Source organism: Homalodisca vitripennis, chromosome 7 (assembly GCF_021130785.1).
Source record: "Homalodisca vitripennis isolate AUS2020 chromosome 7, UT_GWSS_2.1, whole genome shotgun sequence".
Taxonomy (NCBI): domain Eukaryota; kingdom Metazoa; phylum Arthropoda; class Insecta; order Hemiptera; family Cicadellidae; genus Homalodisca; species Homalodisca vitripennis.
Genome location: NC_060213.1, coordinates 110,469,184 through 110,489,571, shown reverse-complemented (window position 1 = coordinate 110,489,571; position 20,388 = coordinate 110,469,184).

The window sequence follows — 20,388 nt, the reverse complement described above, 5'->3', positions numbered from 1 at the left end:
TACCAATACTGCTGCTTCGGAGACGGTGCGGTATGCGCAGGCAACCCTGAGAGCGCCTCTCCGCTGCACCGCTGCTACCTTTCGCCGATATGTTTTCTGCTTCAAGACGTCCGCCCATATTTCTGCTCCATAAAGCAGTACAGAGTGAACTACCTCAAGCAGGACTCGTCTTTTCCTGGTTCGTGGTCCTATCGAGTTTGCCAGGATCCTTGATAGGTTGGATACGGTCTTGCTGGCTTTCTTGCATGCACTTTCGAGGTGTTCACGATAGGATAGCTTCTCATCAATCATTACTCCTAGATAGCGTAGAGCTCTTGTTGACGTCAGAGTTGCGCCTCCTATTTCTACGGTGAATGGTTTTGGGAACCATTTTTGTCTAGTCAAGAAAACTATCTCTGTCTTCTGTTTGGCGAGTTTCAGGTGGTGTTTTTCAAGCCATGTTTCGATGGCATCCGTGGTCTCCCGAATTAAAAACTCTGCTTCTTCGGCACTGTCTACCACTAACGTCATCAGCAAAGCCCGTGAGCTGTACTTGCTTCGGCAACGAGATACGCAAGAGCTCGTCGTAGTCAGCGTTCCAGAGGTCGGCACCCATAATTGAGCCTTGAGGCACGCCGGCTGTTACTTCATGTTCACGCTGACCCTCCGTCGTTTCCACAATCAGCTTCCTCTTGTCGAGGTAGTCGTCGATCATTCCCATATTTTCTGTCTTCACCACAAATCTGTGCTCTAAAGCGTCCAAAATGTCTTCCCAATTTGCGCTGTTAAAAGCATTTTTTACGTCGAATGTAAGGAGAAGACACACCTTGCGAGCTTTGAGGCTCCCAGACCATGCCTCTCGAGCTGTCTCCGTTACCTTCTGAATCGCGCCAATTGTCGATCTCCCCTTTCGGAAGCCATGTTGGTTTGTCGCATAACCTCCGGCACGATCGATGTCGTTGCGAAGCCTACCTTGAATGAGCTTCTCAAGCAGTTTTCCTCCTATATCCAGCATGCAGAGTGGTCTAAACGACGAAGGCGTTATAGGGGTTCCCTTCCCTTTATCTAGCAGAACCAATCTCTGCCGCTTCCAGACTGTGGGAAACGTGCCAGTAGCTAAGCACGCATTGTAAGCACTCAGAAGTATGCGTGGATACTTCAGAGCTACAATCTTGATCACTGCGGCTGGAATGCCATCAGGGCCTGGCGCTTTCCCGATCTTGATGGTCTTCGCCGCATCCTGCAATTCCTTGGTGGTGAAGGGTGTTTTTTCACTGGTTGCTACATACTGTCTCTTCTCCCGCGGCGGGTGTTCAGGAAACAGCTCCGCCACTATGCTGTTCATTACAGCAGGAGATTTCGGCGCTTCCGGTGCAGCTTTACCTAGTCGTTTAGTGACAATTTGGTACGCTTTACCCCAGAGATCATTATTGAGGTCGTTGCAGATCTCCTTCCACAATGCCGCTTTACTTGCTTTGATGGCCTTATTCATAGCTCTTTTGGCCTGCTTATACTCATTCGAGTAAATACCCTGGTCAAGAGAATGTTTCGCTGCTCTCGTTGCTCGTCGACGTAGCAAGTGACATGTTTTTCGAAGATCCGCTATCTGCGATGTCCACCAGTAAGCCGGCTTGTGAGCACCCCGATCTTTCCGTTGTGGCATAGAGGCGTTGCATGAAGTGATAATCACCTTCATTGTTCTTGACACAATTTCCTCCGTCTCCCTCCGAGTACTTGGAGTAGGATTTACCTGAAGAGTAGCCATGCTCCGTGTAAGGGACGTTAGCAATGCATCTTGATCAAGTTTCCTGGCGTTCCACTTCCGCATGTGAAAGTTGCGTAGCGAAGTCGATCGAGGTGCGAGTCCTATGGCGAATGTCACATACTGGTGGTCGCTGCCGCTGTATTCTTCTGATACCCTCCAGTTCTTGATAATGTTGGCAGTCCTTGGGGTCGCCAGCGTAATATCCAGGATGGATTCTCGGTAACCCGGCCTTCGGAAGGTTGTGGTGTTCCCGGTGTTTAGCACTACAAGGTCAAGCCTCGCTGTGAGGTCCGCGACTTCATTTCCTCGGGTGTCAGATAGGTCTGTACCCCATTCGACCGATTTAGCATTAAAGTCGCCACCGACAATGACCTCCCCGCCAAGCTTAAGGATAGTGTTTTCTACGTTTGCCAGTTTTTGACGGAATACAAGGATCCCCTCATTTGGCGAAAGATAGACGCTTATAAAGTAGGTTGTTGGGGTTTTGATCCAGACGAAACCCATTCCACTGCCCTTGTCAACGACGGTAATCTTCTTAGGGTTTGTGATCCAGATTGTTGCCATGCCGGAGTTATCAGCGAACCACGACCTACTTTGGATGTTTAGGTATTGTTCGCAGATAAGGCAGATGTCGATCTTGTCTTCAAAGATGCGCTGGCACAGTAGATTTTGCGCCAAGGCGCACCTATTCAGGTTACCTTGTAATACGCTTGTCATTTCTGCTCTTTCGAATATTCGGCAAGCGCAGTGCGGAATGCCTTACAAGCTCTGGAGCCAGCAATATGGCTTGTGCTATTTTGATCTTCCTTTTCCAGTGCACATAGGAAGCATTTTGGCATCTCCGTACAGTCAACCGCCTTATGGTTAACCCCGCCGCACTTATAGCAACATTTACTTCTATCTAGCCCTACGCAGTTACGTGTTTGATGTCCAAAACCAAGGCATCTGAAACAGCGGGTCACTTACGGTGTGTGTGTGCTTATGTGGTATAAACTCCTAAGTTATTTATTAATCTTTTATAAACAAACATAAAATAATATGAACTATTAACTTTTCAAAACAAAACTGCTGTAACAATTTTGAGAAAATTATTACTTTAAAAATTTTGTAAAATGAACTAGTACTCCTTCTTATCCAAGTAACAACAGCATTCATACATAAATAACAATATTTGTTTATTTAATTTCTTATACAGTCATTAATGTTACCGTTTAATAGTCCAATATAAAAATAATTTCCTCCTGTCGTACTCGACATATTCATTAGATTGTCCTTTAAATTTCATTGGAAATTACTTACAGATCAGAAATTATTAATGCAATTTTTGGAAAAGTAAATGTTACCTTAATCTACTCTTTCAAAAATTGTCGTACTCATACTATTCAATGCTCCTGAAATAGTATGTTAAGATAGAAAAACATAAATAAATTACTATTACATTTCATACAGATAAATAAGTTATCTCATGTATACGCATTAAAAAGCCATAGCTTATGAACTCCGTACTCTACCACAGTTTAAGAATCAATGGATACTAAAACGTTCTGTCACTTTTTTGTAGGTTTTGAGTTAATGATATAAAATTGTTCTTGAACTGTAAATACATAATTTTATGCAAAAACATTCTGTCAGACCTATCCTTGTATGTAGTATAGAGATCTAATATAGGAGATTGGAAACTAAAAGGTTCTATGTCAGTGAACTAGAATGTTTTTGTTGCCAGCACTGTCAAAATTCAACAGCTGGCAGTAGCTGTTGTGTGGTCTCTGTTTTCTGTCAGACGTTTTTATTCCAGTTGACTATTTATGTTGTTTGAGGTTATTTCATTTCAGTTTATTAACATTATTCTTGTTTCCAATAAGTTAATGTGACTTACGTTTGAAGGTGGATGATGAACCTAGTACTAGTAACAGAAGGAAGACAAAAAATGAAGAAAATTTGAAGAGAAATGTTGTTAAACAAGCCAGAGTTAAATGTGTAGAATATACTGATTACAAAGGAAGAGTTGCACCGGCTTCAACTGTTGGTCCTGATTGCAGGTAAGACATATTATTATTAAGGTTGTATAGGATGCTTCCTATTATTTGTTTAGTAATTTATAGGAATATTTATATTTATGTTAAGAGAATTGTAAATTATAATATAAGTGGATTGTAAGAATTGTGATCCTTTCAGCAGTGCAGAATATCTTGTTGATTCGGGTTCGAGGAATGCCTAGAAGCTTCCTTTTGTCTCTAGGTATTGGCCATAAGATACAGGTCTGGGTTGGATAGGTGCCGTCCAGTTCAGACATTGTGTTTGGTCAATTTTAATTCGCCAACGTTAGGTTGATTGGATGGTGGGAGGTACTTCGAGAGCCTTCCGGTTGATTCAAGTGGGTTTTTGGACGGATCTTTGCTGTGTGCTCAGAGAGAGAAGTTCGTGGGAGAAGTGATTAGCCTACTCTTGCCGTGTAGATATTTCGGTAGGAAGGTTGAGTTTGAAGTTAAATTCTTTTCAAAATTTAAAGTTTGAATTTTCAAGTAATTGATCAATAACATTTATTTTGGTTTGTGAAGTCTTCTGGAAATGTGTGAGCTACTGTGAAAAGTTAGAATTTAACATTTTAATAGAAAATTGCTTAATGGTATTTTCCTGTTCAAGTTGGTTAATTCAGGAATAGCCTACTGATAAAGAAATTGTATTTTATTTTCTGAGATTCTATATATATATATTACAAGCTCCTACATTTAATATTCAAAGGCAAACAGATTATTATGGGTAATTCGATAATCTTGAAAATTGGAAATTTACAGCAAATAAGAATTTAGTGATTGATAAAACTTTGAGTTTAGCTGGTTGGACGTTGTCTTTGTTCCTACTTAATTATTAATATTACCTTAATTTGTTTGATTTTTATTTTGAGAACAAGTGTTATTTTACTAGTTGTTTCATTTTGTATTTGAATAAGATTATTTTATTTTGTAATTTAATGAAGATTTTTATTTTGAGTTTGTGTTGAAAATATTAGCACTGAAAACTTGAAGGACACAATTATTGAATGATTTGATTGATTCTTAATTATAAGTCTGGACATGTCAACATCTGAAGGTTTATAAATAAGAAATAGTGACAATAAATTAAAAGTAAAAAAGATAGCTTGGCGATGGTCTATTATTGGTGTTCATTATAATTAAAATTTCTATTAATTTATACTGAGTTTAATTATTGGATTCCATTGGGAGTTTTGCATTGTTAAAATAAAGGGTTGTTGGTTTACAAGTCACTTGATCGCTCTTATACTGAAACAAAATAGTTGAAATTGGTTTATGGAAGTTAACATTCCTATAGACACGTTACAGGTTGTTTCCTTAAGCACATTTTACCTTTTTTACACAAGCAGTTTATTTTGGTTTTACTTCACTAGCCTTAAGATTTAATGGCTAGTTGTTTTTGACGTAATGAGATTGTTTGGTTTCAGATGCAAATACAAATGCACGGAACGCTTGGCCAACCAATCTGATGAGATCTTCGTTCGCTTGAGATCACTGGAGACGAAAAACGAGCAGGATGTATTTTTACAATCATTGATCACAAACAACAAGGTGAAAACCCATAGGCCTAGAAACGAAGGTGTGGACGCTAAGGCAGCTCAAAAGGTATATTTAGATGGCTTGAAGTCTCTCTATGGAGTAAATATTAGCCGTATTCGAAGATTGCGTTCACTACTATTGACGGGGAAATCTCCGACTGACCTCCGCGGGAAAAAATTGGGCACTAATGCAATCAGCGGTAATGTACGATTACTAATACGAGAACACATTAATAGCTATCCAGTAAAGCAGAGCAAGTATTCAGGAAAAACTATTAATTATCTGGATGCTCGTCATGATATTAAAATGTTGTTTAACATGTTCAAAGAAAAACATCCTACACTAAAATGCAGCTATAAGTTTTTCAAAGACAACTTAAACTTACGATTTGGCCGTCCCCTAATCGATTCCTGCTGCACTTGTGAAGAATTAAACTTAAAATTGAAGAGCCCTCATCTAAGCGATGCTGCTAAACGAAATTTTGCAGCTGAATTAATACTTCACAAGCGTAGATCTAAAAATTTTTATAAAAAACTTAAAAATGAAAATGACCCAATAAAATCAAAAGCACCGCATATAACCGCAATCGCTTTTGATTATATGCAAAATATTCCTCTGCCTATGATTCCAGTTCAGGACACATTTTATTTAAGACAACTATCTGTTAACTTGTTCTGTATTCATGATATCAAAAATAACAAGTCCCATACTTACGTATACTATGAGGGGACTGCAAGAAAGAGTCCGGACGAGGTTTGTTCTTTTGTATATAACTATTTAAACAGTACCCCTGCCAAGTTTACTGATGTACACATCTATTCTGACAAATGCTGAGGCCAAAATAAAAATCATGCCATAAACAGGGTTTTTTTTGGCTCTAACTGATACTGGCCGGTTTAGTCGAATTGAACAGTTCTATCGTATCAGAGGTCACTCGTACCTACCGTGTAACCGGGATTTCTCCATAATCAAAAGCAAACTGAAAATATTTGATAGGGTGTACACCTTACATAAGATTACTGAACTAATCATCACCTCAAGTACAAGTGGAAAGTTCACTGTAGAAGAAGATTGCTCTAATGGTATCTTAGACTTTCAACACTGGTTGGCCAACCTGTTATAAAAAGACATGTGTGTTAGAAGAAACGAAAGGAAAAAGAGTTCCTGCCAAAGATACAATCTCATTCGGAATCAGTTCACTAATGCATTTCACCTACGGAACGGCTCAGTGGTTATCGTATGTAGGCCCTTTATAGATGGTTTGATGGAGCAGACTTACAAACTTTCACAAGTTACTAACCAATCAATTGATTTTCCAAAAACAATTGGTTATGCATTGGGTAAAGTGCCACTCAAAGAAGTCAAACTTCAAGACATCAACAAGCTTCTGTCATATGTCCCGGGAGAGTTCAAAGAGTTTTATAAGGAGTTTATGGATTGGCCAACAACCAACGCCAACGAAGTCAACACGGGGGAGGACGAGCATGACTTTGAATAGACATAACCATTCAGGAAAACATCAACCAAGTATATTGTGTAATTTGCTATTAATCCTTAATTTTTGGCCCAAACTGGTGTTTTAATTGTAAAATAAATCATATAAAAACAATATAGTGTGTTTTTTTTTCAAAATATGGATGTAAACAAAATTGTTCTAAGTCCAACGTTTTAAATTATATATAAAAAATATACAAATAAATTATTTTGGTCTACAGTACAAAAAAGATACATTTGAAAGTGTCAAAAAGCACTCTCCTATTTTTTTAGATCTATGTAGTTGACCAAAATGGACTTTTTAATGTTTTTTCTTGTTTTCCGAAAAAACTGTTTTGATGACTTAGAACGTTTTTGTTTGATCAGATTCGTTGTCATAAGAATTTTGTTCACATTAAGTAAAATCTTACGAACTACTTAATACAATTCTTTAGGGCTTAACGAATATATTTTTATGCCACCAAAGTTCAAAATTAGATATTTTTCCTTAAATACATAGTTACAACGTATTGTATTCTAAACATATATGATTCCCGTGAGATTTTGGACATTAAATATAATGATCATAGAGATATTATCTAATCCTTTGTTATTTTATAAATTATAAAATAAATAAAATATTAATAAAATAACTGAAGAACAGACAGAACTAAATTTTAATGTGTAATAAAACAAGAAGCCTGGAAAACTCGAGGTTTGCGCTAGAAAAGAGAGGAACTAAATTATAAGTACTACTTATTTAATAAAAGCTAAGAAAAGATTTACTTTTTATACTAAACCAAATATAATATATATTATGGAGAATATGCCTAGCGGGAGTCGTATTAAGAAAAGCTTAGCTCATTTTTTTGGATTTCATGGTAATCAAATAAGCTTTTATGGGAAGAAAGTTTACAGAATAGTAACAATATTTTTTCTTTGTTTTCATTATTCTCAACCCAATAACTGTTATCCAGTGTATTTTGAACCGTATATATGATTTAGTAGATTTAAAAATACATTCGTAGTAACGTATATAGTGTAAAATAAGGGAAATCATTCTATAAATATTTCTGCCATCAAATTAATCAATTGGTTGTAAACAATATTTTTTCATGCATCTTTCCAGCAAATTGAAATGTTACATATATGGTGCACAGTAAAGATTGTCTTCTCCACTACTAACAGTGGTATTACTGTGTTTTACAAATAAAAATATACAAATTTGTCTAACTGTTTTATATTGCTTCTTATAGCTTCTTTGAAGTGTAGGGTAATATATTGCTTTTACTCTATGTTATTAGTTTAATACTCAATCTATTTACGTACAACAGTAATATAACTGATTTAATTCGTTGAGATTGAGTTTCATGCCTACTCCGGCTACTATAGAAATTCAACATATCAACAATAAAAGTAACAAACTACTACCTATCTTCAAAGAGACCATTGGACCAATTGTGTGTAGTATGAGAGGGGTCATCGTATTACACACGTTCTCTCGCTCTTTGATTTTGGGGCTTGGTGTCGCTGATATCCATTTTCAGTGGTGAGAGAAATGCTTTGCTTACACAACCACGAATCAGACCAGTAAATTAACACCTGAAACGACTTTTTCAACAAAGTCGTGTGGAATGATTGAATGTTCAATCTCTTGAGAATTACCGCCAATAAAGTGTTCTTTTTAAATGAGATTTAAATCGACAAAAAACCTCTGAATCTCTCCCCTACATCACATATTGGTAAACTGGTACTTTATATTAATACACAAAAACTATAAATTGTAATTTTTAGGAGAAAAACTTCATTCTAAAGGTTATATTGAACTATTCAATATCGCTACAGGATTATAATTTGTTTTATTTATAGCAAATAAAACTTCTCAAGAAACTAAATAATGCAAAAATATAAATTTAATAAGCCGTTCCATAAGTAATAATGAATTAAAAAATTTTGCATATATGGTCCCTAAAACGAAACTTTTATATCTTGGTGGAGCCAAGACACTTTAAAAAAAATAGCAATAAGTTAATAAAATAACTGAAAATATTTAACCTTATAGGTACTGAATATTAAAATATTCCTTCAAATTTTAATATATAAATACAGCTTTCACTAAACTAAAAACCCAAGTAAGAAAAGCTTGTACATGTAAATAAGTTACAAAAATTTGCATAAACAAACTTCCTGGCGCTTCACTTCTACTCTGCATGGAACTTTGGAAACTTAAATAATTAATTGTGTAGCTTAAAAAGTAGATAGTAACTTCTAGTAATCATCCCTGCATTGATTTTTAAAAATGGCCAAGATTTATCTTGTGTATTGGAAGAAAATCACTTCTGCCTGTCTGTCGGTCTGTCTACAAGGTATCTCAAGAACGAACTGACAAACATATTTACAATTTTGCAAGAACCTTTATTTATATAAATGAAACTTGTGTATGGTTGTGCATGTCATTCCATGGGATTCTTTTCTGACCGTTAGCGAACACTTTTAAATTCATCTTGTTTGTAACCAAGATGTCAATTGTATAATTGCAGAATAAATCAGTGTGTGAGTAAAGTTCATTCATATCAGATTTTAAAGTCTAACATTTTTATTGATAGAGTAATAAAAATATTAAAGTGGAAAGTCAACATTAAAAGTGTTTGACAAGATTTTTTCCGCGCAGCCTTGCATTGTACTACCCTGTCTAGCTTTCTGGAACGTTTATTGCTTGAACTCTGCTATGAAGCCTTACTAAATAAACAAAAATTTGAATGTATCATGCGGCAAGATATCTTTAGGAACACGTTATCTGAAGGCTTTAAGTTTTGCATGAAACTTAATATTAGACAGGCAAGATTGAGTTTGATGATTGTAACAAATAAATTAGATTGGGATTAGGAAGACACATATTTGAAAGATTTACCTACAATTGAATGGTGGAATAGATGCAGCAGAGCTAGAGTTCCGTACACACATTGATTGGCGTCAGTCACAGACAGTGATGGATGACTGGCCTGTACAACAATGTACAACGCAGCCTCTCTCATCCAATATTTAGTTTTTGATGGTTTTAGTAATTAGTGAAAACGTTTTATAGAATGTCGTATTGCAAATAGGCTAAATGTACTAAATTCATTAGTTTTCAAATGTCTTTAACGTGTTAATTCGGCAAATTCTTTTTTATAAATATTTGTTGAAATCGATGGAAATTTCAAGGTTAAAAGAATAGAAAGACAGAATATTTACCTCAATTTTTTATTCTGTAAATTTAATAGTACATGTTTCATTGTCCAAAATTAACTGATACTAAACAGCTTTTGACATTTACAGATGATGTTAGAAAAATAGACTGAATCATTGCTTTATATTTATTTGTATAGAATATTAATTGTTCTGTGCTTGATCAGTAGTGTGATGCAGATAGCAAAAATTAAGTTAAGATCGACTTTTTACTACAAAGTGCTTCAGTGCCGAATTTATAACATATGACAACGAGGCAAACTCAATTATGGCACTGGTAATAACTTCGATTTAAAGTAGACTACAAGAGTGGAAGTAGTCATTTTTTTACCATAGTTGATTTCCGAGAACTTAAAACACATATAGTTTTTTTATCCGGGAAAAATAGGCAAATTTAGCTGTGTCACTATAAATGATTTCATACGGTTGGAAGTAGACACCTTTTAACTAAAGTTGGCTTCTCACACTACGTGTAAGTAATACTCCTTACATGTTCCTACATTTCATAGGAGTCCAAATACTTTTACTAAGTATTAAAATGACTACGATTGTGTATATTGATTTTGAAACCACAAGTTACAGCTACTTACAAATTTAAATTCAATTCATGATTGATAATAATTTATTATGTATAAGTTATAATAAAATAAAAGTTCGACTTAGTATTTTTTTATGTTCCTTGGTCAAAGTGAGGTTTTTTTAGAGAAAAATCGGATTGAAAATTCCATGCAAATTACGCCAAAACCTGCTTAGAGCATTGTTAACAATTAAATAACAGAAAGTAGTAAAAATGCAGTGTTTGATAAGTAGTGCAGTGGAGTTTGCAAAGGTGAAATTGTACGTAAATTTTAGTTGTATCAGTAACGAATTAAAAACATTTAATACTTGAGTTAGACATATTGTATAAACGCTGTTATCAATCAATACAATAATAATAAAGCTATGAATTCTTGTACATAAGGTACTTCACACTGGTTGGCTTCCTTGACATTGTGTTTGATAATTTTACTATGGCCTGAGGAAAAAGAGGGGAATGGACTCAAACATGCTTCAACGAGCAAAACTTTCCCAGAATAGAGTCTGAAAAACAACATAACTTCTTTAAAGCTGATTATAACATCAGACATATCGTAGACCAGAATTAACGCTTATTAAACTAAGTTGGTTTCCGAGACCATTCTAAAATATATGTATATTTTCTTGGTCGGAGCAACAACGCAACTTCTACTGTGGACTCGATAAATAATTAGACACGAAATGAATTCACTCTGGCCGGAATATATACTTTTTGGGCACCATAACTTTTAGTCTTACTTAATTATTTTCTTGGTCATTATATAAAGATAACTTCACTATGGTACTTAAAATATGTTAGACAGGATTTAGATTTTAAGAGTTAGTAATAGACGCTTTTACACCGAAATAGTTCTTGAAAACAAACACATGTAAATACACCTATATATGTTCTTGATCAGGGCAACAAAGTAAACTCAATTGTGGTACTGTAAGACCTTTTTTTGATCAAAACGCCGTACAGTAAACTTTCTCAGTCCTACGTATGTACATGTACTTGCTTCATCTGGTCAAGGCAAATTCAACTTTAAATTTGGAAAATTGCGTGAGAAGCCGCAGATACATGCTAGTATCACATCGTATTTAATTTTGAAATTGCTACTGTGTTTTAAAACCTGAAACATTTTTTTTACAATACAAGACCAGTCAGATGGTGTTGTACACTCAGCCCAGTCATTCATCACTGTAGTGTAACACCATTCAATTTGTGCAGAAGACTCTCGCTTTACGTCTATTCATTCTGCCATTTCATTGTTGGGTAGTCTTTTTACATATGGCTTTTTCTAACTAAACTCCGTTTCTGAATATTATTTTAATGTATAGGCTTATTCAATTGGAAACCCATTGAAAGCGAAAGCGGGAATTTTTAATTTATATAATAATTAGAAACTGGTTTGAACGTTATTTGTAGACTCTTAATGAAACATTGAGAAGGTTTACTCTAAGTCAGAAGGGCGCTGAAGGTTCCGCTCTTTTCCATATCAATCACGCCTACAGGGACACCTCTTTCATTAATATAATTCGGGACAATACATAATTTTTTAATCCTGTTTTTATTTCAAAATTTCTGTTAGATAATTTTGAAGGAATCATTCCAAGGTCCTATACCATAACATATGTCACGTAAATCATAACTCATGATGAAGGTACTATAACAAAAGATAAGAAAAAAGTAAAGTGAAAAAAGGTTGATTGCATTGGATCTCTTTTTAAGGATTAAAAAATCAAGAGTAACTTACATCTTGTTTTATGGTAATGACAGCCTTATCCACAAATTTCGCTTACAGTCTCAGCTGCTATTGTCTCCCGCACGAAAACAGTTCAATGACAATGACAGAGTCGGTGTTGCCATATCACTGCTGACCACCAGCCGTCCCGATATGACATCACTACTGTCAGCTTGATTACCAAATTTATGTAACAAATTGTCTACAAAACAGACGTATTAAGGATAGCATCCGATGATGTTTATTTATTGTAACATCTGTTGAGACAGATTAGTAATTGTTCATGCATTAGACAGGTACCAGTAAGGTCGCATGATGTACAGAATGATATTCTGACGGACTAGATTTTATTGGATTGTTTCCTTGACTGCACTTGTGCTAATGGTGGATAGTAAACAATTTTATTATCTATAGACAGGCTAAATTAAATAGCAATAATACAATGTAATATAGTTAAAAATTTTATCTGCAGATTATTATCTGGCTTTTCTTGTGTGTTTTTTTTATTGAAGCCACATGACAATTAAGTTTTTCCATAAAAAATATTCTTATAGTAGCTCTTATTAGATTTTAAATTTTACTCTTACTTTCAAACTTTATGATCTATCGTAGGATACAGTTTGGGACCAAACAATGTCTTTAAAAAAGAACGTGGAGAAACACATTCAAATGTCATCAATTACTAACATTTTAATTCATTAGGGATCACCAAACCAACTTATTAAGATTTCAGTTAGACCACATTTATATAAAGTGTTTTGTATATCGAGGAAATTAAAGGATTTAATTTACAATTATACAATCCTGCGTGTTAGAACACTGGACTTTTTAATTAAAAAGGACGCTAATTATTAGTATCTTAAAGTCAAAAAAATAATTATTTACAACTTAACCCAAGTACTAATATAGTAGAGCAGCTCATAATATAGCTATGGTAAGGAGGGATGATTCAACGAGTTCATTTTGTCCTTCTTGGATCTCTGTTTTTGGATCTCTTCAGACGAACATGATAACAGATTTCAGTTGTCAAGTCTGCAACAGATCCCAGACGCTGCACTAAAAGGGCGTAAATGGACATTCACATTGTTCTCCTGACTACCTATTAATAGCAGTTTAAGAAATTACTCATTGCGTATTTAATAAATCTCAGTTATATCATCTTAGAAAGAGGGGATTTTATGATGACGCATCAGTTTTAACTGTACATGGTGTAGGTTCAACTGGAAGGTATAAGCCAGCAGAAATGATTGCTCCTGAGGGAATAAATTATTAATATAATCAAATTTACAACTGAATACAATCATTCTAAATTATGAATCTGGCTGTTGCTGAAGTGAAGCAATACGTTCACTTAATAAAGTTGCGTAGGCCTATCTCTGAATACCAGAATTTTCATGTTGTAACAATTATGCCCTTGAACTATTTCAATTTTCTGGCTCATTTGACGTCACGTGTCTCTTATATAGATCTATAAAAATAAGAATTAATTGACGAGCAAACCTCATACAATTTGATTCCACTTAAACTGGTTAGACCCATAGAACCACATTGAACAGTTGGGTAGACCATAGTGACCATTTCATGTGTTGATAATGATATTGATACATTAGTTGAGTATGAGTCGGCATACAGGTAATTAACTTAATACAGAATTGTTTATGTTGCCGTACATCGTCTTCTCAGATAATGGAGCTCCTTGGAGCTACTCGACTTTACATTCCATTTCCCCTCATAATAATATGAAAACTACGTGAAATTACGTCTAGATTTAGATAGGTCTGAATTATTTCTACAATTTTCTCTTCGATACCATATCACATTTCTAATAGTTTACTAAGAAATTATATTTGCTTCTATTTAACTTTAAAATATTTTACTGCTCTCTACTTTCTTACTTCCCTTTAGTTAATTATGAACAATAAAGAATTTGTTCATTTTCAGGTTTAAATTTTTTTTTAATTTTCACCTATAATTTCATTCTCTTTTACAGTAGTGATTTCCCCCCATTAAACATGTTTCATTTATTAAGAATGAAAATTATGATATTCCTTATTGAATGATAATAATGCATATTACACTCCATATTTATATATTACCAAATGTGTAACGCCCGTAATGAAAATAACAATCTACTAAAAAAATCCCAAGGAGATAATATTTGTTTTGGGGGAAATATTTAAGTGCCATAATATATAATAGTAATTCAACTTTAACAATAAAGTAAAAAATAATAATAACGGAAGTGTTAAAAACTTTTCAGTAAAATAAAATAATAAATAATTTAAAATAATAAAAGCATTATTTACTGTTATGGACTCATTAAGGCAACACGTCGCACAGTTCACGTAATACTTTCCTACTCAGTGTTTATTAAAGAAAGTAGATTAGAAACCGAAACCTACTTCACGTTTCCAGAAGTGTTTGGTAGATAAACGAACGAGATCTTCAACATAGAACCCCTCTCACTCTCGTACCAAATTTTCATTAAACTCAGGCCCAAAAGACGTTCGTTTTATTGATTTCGGTGCTTTCACTGTTCATTCAAATGTAAAGTATATAATTCAAACTCATATATCAAGCTTTAAATAACCCTCCTAAGTTTTTTATGGTAAAAGTTATTATTATTATTATATTATTATTATATTGAAATAGTTAAAAGACAATTTAATGCATATTCTCCAATTTATAAGTACATTATGATTACACATTAAAACAACACTAACAAATTTGTAAAATAAGCAGGTATTTAAATATAAATTAAAATTAATTAAGTAGTAGGATAACAAATTAAGATAGTTTTACTACTTAAAATCTTATAATACGTGTTTTATTTGCTGATGGAATAAAACGGTTTGGGAAAAAATAAACATTATACGTACTATACTTCATAAACTTTTGCTTATGTATATTTTGTACTAGCACATACCCACAGCTTTGCCCTTAAATTCTATGCAACATTTGGTTAGATTTGTTTGAATGGCTCCCACGATTTCAGTATCAATTGAAGTATTTTCGATCAATGTAGACGAACTCCAAAGTCGAAGTTCATAGTTTTGTTAGTGAAAGCACTTGAAGTGTAATATGATAGGGTCATATGATATTTTAAAGTAGAATTACTCATAGATTGTACATCAGGTATCCATTTCACAGTGTTCATGATTAAGAGGATCAGAAGTTAAGCAAAAGTGTGAGTAATTTCAGGAATTTCCATGTAAACTTTCACTACAATTGGTTGAATAGTTAATAGGTGAAAATGAAACAAACAAACAAAAGCATTTTTGTATTTACAATATTATTAGAATGTAAATAAACGTTCACGTTTATGGAATTAATTCAAAGTGCATGTGTACAACACATTTTACTCACTAATCCTAAGGGAATAATTTATGGCGGTATAAAAGATCAGAGTTCAATATCTCTAAGGGCGTGACGAGATGGCACGTGTAGCTTCGCCCCCTTCCACGTTGATCTGATGTTAATCCTTGATTATTGCTGGACATAACCCTAAACTGGAATTGAAATAAAATATTTTCATATCTAATAATTTTAAATCTTATTGAATTCGTATTTCACACGAATGTAGCAAAGATAAGTTTATTATCTACTAATATATATTTTATATATATATATATATATATATATATATATATATATATATACATATATATATATATATATATATATATATTAATATTAATAATAAATTATTTTTAACTAATATTATAATAAAATATAATGAATATTACAGTAAATACTTTAATGTACAGTGGCGATTAGTTTCAGAAATGTTTCGATTGACATTTTATTGCGTAAGAAACTATAGTAATTATAATGTTCCATGAAGATGCTCCACATGGATATTTAATACCAAATTGAGTGTTTTGAGATTGTAAAAATGTATAAATTTGGCATTATATCCTCTATTAATATTCTTATAGTGAATTAGCTAATCTTGTCCTTGTATTTTAGAGATAACTCTAAGATTAATATAATCTATAACTATTATGTTTTGTCCCCGTTACTCAGATGTATCGTGCACTTAAATCATTGAAATCTGTAAAATTACTGTTCATTTTGTTTAATAAATTTACCCTTTATACTGTAATAATAAATATATATATATATATATTTAATTTCTATAAATGCTAATCTCTCACATTTAGGCTATGTAGAGAAATAGGTCCATTGTCATACCAATCAGAAGACAGTAATTGCTACCACATCAGGATTTTTCTAGATAGAGGTGAGGGGCTAAAACACAGTATATTTGGCTAGCAAAATTTGTTCAATCACAAATTATAAGAGTGATTAGAATTTATTATAACGTGTTTTCCTATTTAAAATATTATAATTTAAAACAAGTTAATATTTAATTATTTAGTTCCTGATATTAAAAAACTGAAATCAGATATTATATAAAACGTGGCGTAAGTTGTAGATGTTATTAATAAATCCTTTATTCGATACGGTTGATAAGAATATTAATTTTTTGTGTGGCTGTCATCTTTCAATTTGACACTGGATTTAAATAATAGATTTGAAAATAAATCAAGTTTTTCATATGATTACTATGTCAGATATTTACTCATACACTGTTAGTGAGACTTTTCAGTTGGGGAGCATATACGCTGTTATTTTCAAGGAAAATTTTATCAGTATTTAAATTAAATTCAAAACAGAGAAGGTTTCGAAATTTACTCACACCTTTTTTATTCAAATATAATTTAAAATGTTCGCCACATATCCCGAAAAAGATACTATTTTAGAGTACATGTAATGTCAACTAAATAATATTATAGATAAATACAGGCTTGGGTGTTACCTCAATTCTGTTCACACCCATTTTAAAAATAATTAATTTATCAATTCGCGTACGAAATACCTGGAGCGGAGTGTAGAATAGTTTAATTAATAAAACAGAATCGTTTTTGAAATTAAAGTTTTTTAAAAATAATTTATCACAGTTAAAACAAGAAATTGGTTTATAAAATAAACAAGCGCGCGCTTTTAATCACCAGGAGAATATTAATTTCCATGTAATTATTGCAGAGATACCTTATTTTTCCAGGTCTCATTAATTACTTTTATCAGCACTCACATTACCTTGTTTTATTAATGAATAACAAATGATATATTGTTTTTTGTAACGATAAATTACAAGAGTGAAACCTATTTTTATCCATAATCTTTTGTCGATAAGCTGCTAATTTGCGATGATTAAATAATATAATGGATGGTACTGAAATGTTTAGTTTTTGTAATAGTTCTGATTTTCTAGTAAATACTAAGGCCACCAACCTGTTATGCAACTCTTAAACGTTCTCAATGCAGCTATAAAGCTGAAAAAATTCCATAAATTCTTTTACATTAATTACTACTGAGTGTCAGTGTCATGTCATAATCAGTAAAACTATCAAATCTTATCACTATAATGATAAAAAACTTGGAACAAGTCAGCGGGGCTTAGAACTTCACTTTTTCTATAGAGTACATATCTAAAATTTAAAATAATAATATTTTTATAGCTCTCTCAGACATTTTTTATAAGACTCTATAGAACGTTATTCTGTTATATTGTGATAGGTACTATCTCGTGGGGTGTTATCCGTTCGTCATCATGGCCAGATGCACTAGCGTCAGTTCTAAAACTACTAAATAGTAATGAAAACAAAGAATGATTCTTTCTTTCTATGATTCTTTAAATCACATTGGACAGCATTTTAGTTTTCAAACGGCTGTGTGACTGATTAGAATTATATTTGTAAATAAAATAACTTTTCATGATTTTATGTTATCGTATAATATTGGTAATGCCCTGTACTGATGAAAAACATACCTCGAATAAAATCTATCACATAATACAACTTAATTCTAGAGGGTCAAATCTCAAATGCTTGAAAAACAACGTTGTTTAGTGTTTGGGGTCTATACAACTGTTTAATAATCTGTAGCCTGAGATATTGTTGAAGAAGTTGTTGATGCAATAAGAAATATTTTTTGTATAAGAAAAGTATATAATATTGTGAAATTAATGTTTTTCTAAGTAAGAATAATAATGTCCCTTCGGGTGAAAACGGTAGGAAAGAAAGTTTTTTTTTCATTAACGTGTGATCCCGATTTATCGAGTGGAAGATGGATTATTAGTTAGAACTCTTTATTAGTTGGCGTTTATATACTCGTATAACCTTCAGCAATTTAGAAACACATCACCTTCAATCCATACCTAAGACATAAATAGTTATAGGACTAGGAAGAAGTTCCGCAAAACTTGACCTTGGTATTTTTTAATTAATTAGAATTATGTTTGTAAGAAAGGTAACTTTTAATGATTTCATGTTTGCCTATACGTATTTACGCTATGTTACCATGGTACTATCCAAATGATGTGTGATGCAGTTATGTCAAAAACTCACGAGTTAAAAAATACCTAGAAACAAACATTACATTATAGTAATTTATTATTGATTTACTCGACGATGCTCAATAATAATCAATTATTGATAAAAATATTTCTTCAGGACTTTTGTACGCCCACGGTCTTGGGCTTTCAATGGCTACGTATTTCCAAAAGTGAAAATTTATTGACTAATATTTAAGGTAAATTAAACGCTCCTATCTCATCCATGTTAAAAATTTCTGTGCTTGCGACCCGTTATCTCAGCAACAGCATTTAACGCTAAATTTCTGAACTTTTAACAGCTATTATACAGGGTGAGGCAGACCACCCGTACAGTACGTATAGCGGCCAAACCAAACGAGGTAGATTATTCGTAACAACTTAAACCCCCCTATTTCCACCCCAAAGAATTTGGAGAAATTATTTTGAAATCTCTAAAACTCCCCAAAAGGGTAGTTTTTGAGGGGTAGGGGTGGTAAAATGTAGTAAAAGATTATTCAAGATATATCTCTTGTACGGTTTCTGAAATAATGGGTCATTTGTGTTTTAAAACCCAACTTTCGGGAAAACGCGATTAAAACGCGATCTCCTGCAAATTTTCATTGAAATAATAGGCAATTGTATTTGAATAAAAGTTACAATTACCTTTAAAACCCTCCAGATATGTAATCTATTTCATCTTGCATAAGATTTCTCCTTCTTTTTTTCAATCTGGCTTCTTTTGCAGCATTCCGCTGCGTGATTTCCGCTCGGTTGATTCGCTCACTGTCCAGCTGTACCAGCTAAGTGGTGTTAGACTCTATGTCCCTTATTAAAAGGTGTTCTAAGACTTGAACCCTACTTAGGTTTCCATCATTGGAAAGTAGCTCTTGAGTCATATGTTCCTAGCTCTAGTGTATGCCTGTCATTAAAAATATTTTTTTGAACCCTAGTCCACAGCACGTTGTTGAACGCCTCATTAACATTTTGCGTTTTCCCATGAAATCATTCTCTGAGGAGGTTGGGGTATGTAAGGTCTTTAAAATGTGCTTGATAGCCTCCATAATAGCTAATAGAATTGTTTTTTGTGCTTATAATTAGCTACAGTACCTGCTACTTCAGCTTTAAGGAAGGAACACCATGTGTTGAGGGGAAGAGAGGGTACAGGTCGTGCTGAGGATTGTCATCATTTGAGGCTTTATGGCACGAGATTACCCAAATAAACCTTCTCATTCCATCAAGATTAGAGTCATTAGACCTTCTATTCTGGATATTCCCAACATACTCCAAGGTTCTAACCTCCACACTATCATATAGCTCACTATTTACCACTGCCTGGTAAGGCTTAAAGACTCCATCACCCAGAAAATACTCGTTTAGTTCTCTCCTCGTTTCTCCTCTGAACGACTAAGAATCACACAGCATTAAAAGTATCCATGCCTCCGCTTGACTCTACATAATACACTTTGATGTATGGTTTTCTTTTTTCTCTCTCGACCAAAAATTAACACAACCAATGCAAAATTTGGTCAATACCTCGACATCTTTGAGTGATGCGCACAATAGCTTTCTAGCTTTACCGCCTTTATCGATACAACTAATACCAAAAATGTCTCAGATTTATGTTGTATAAATTGGTCTTAGTCCTTTTACTAAAGGTACAGAACCAGTTTTCTCATGGCATGGTAAACATGA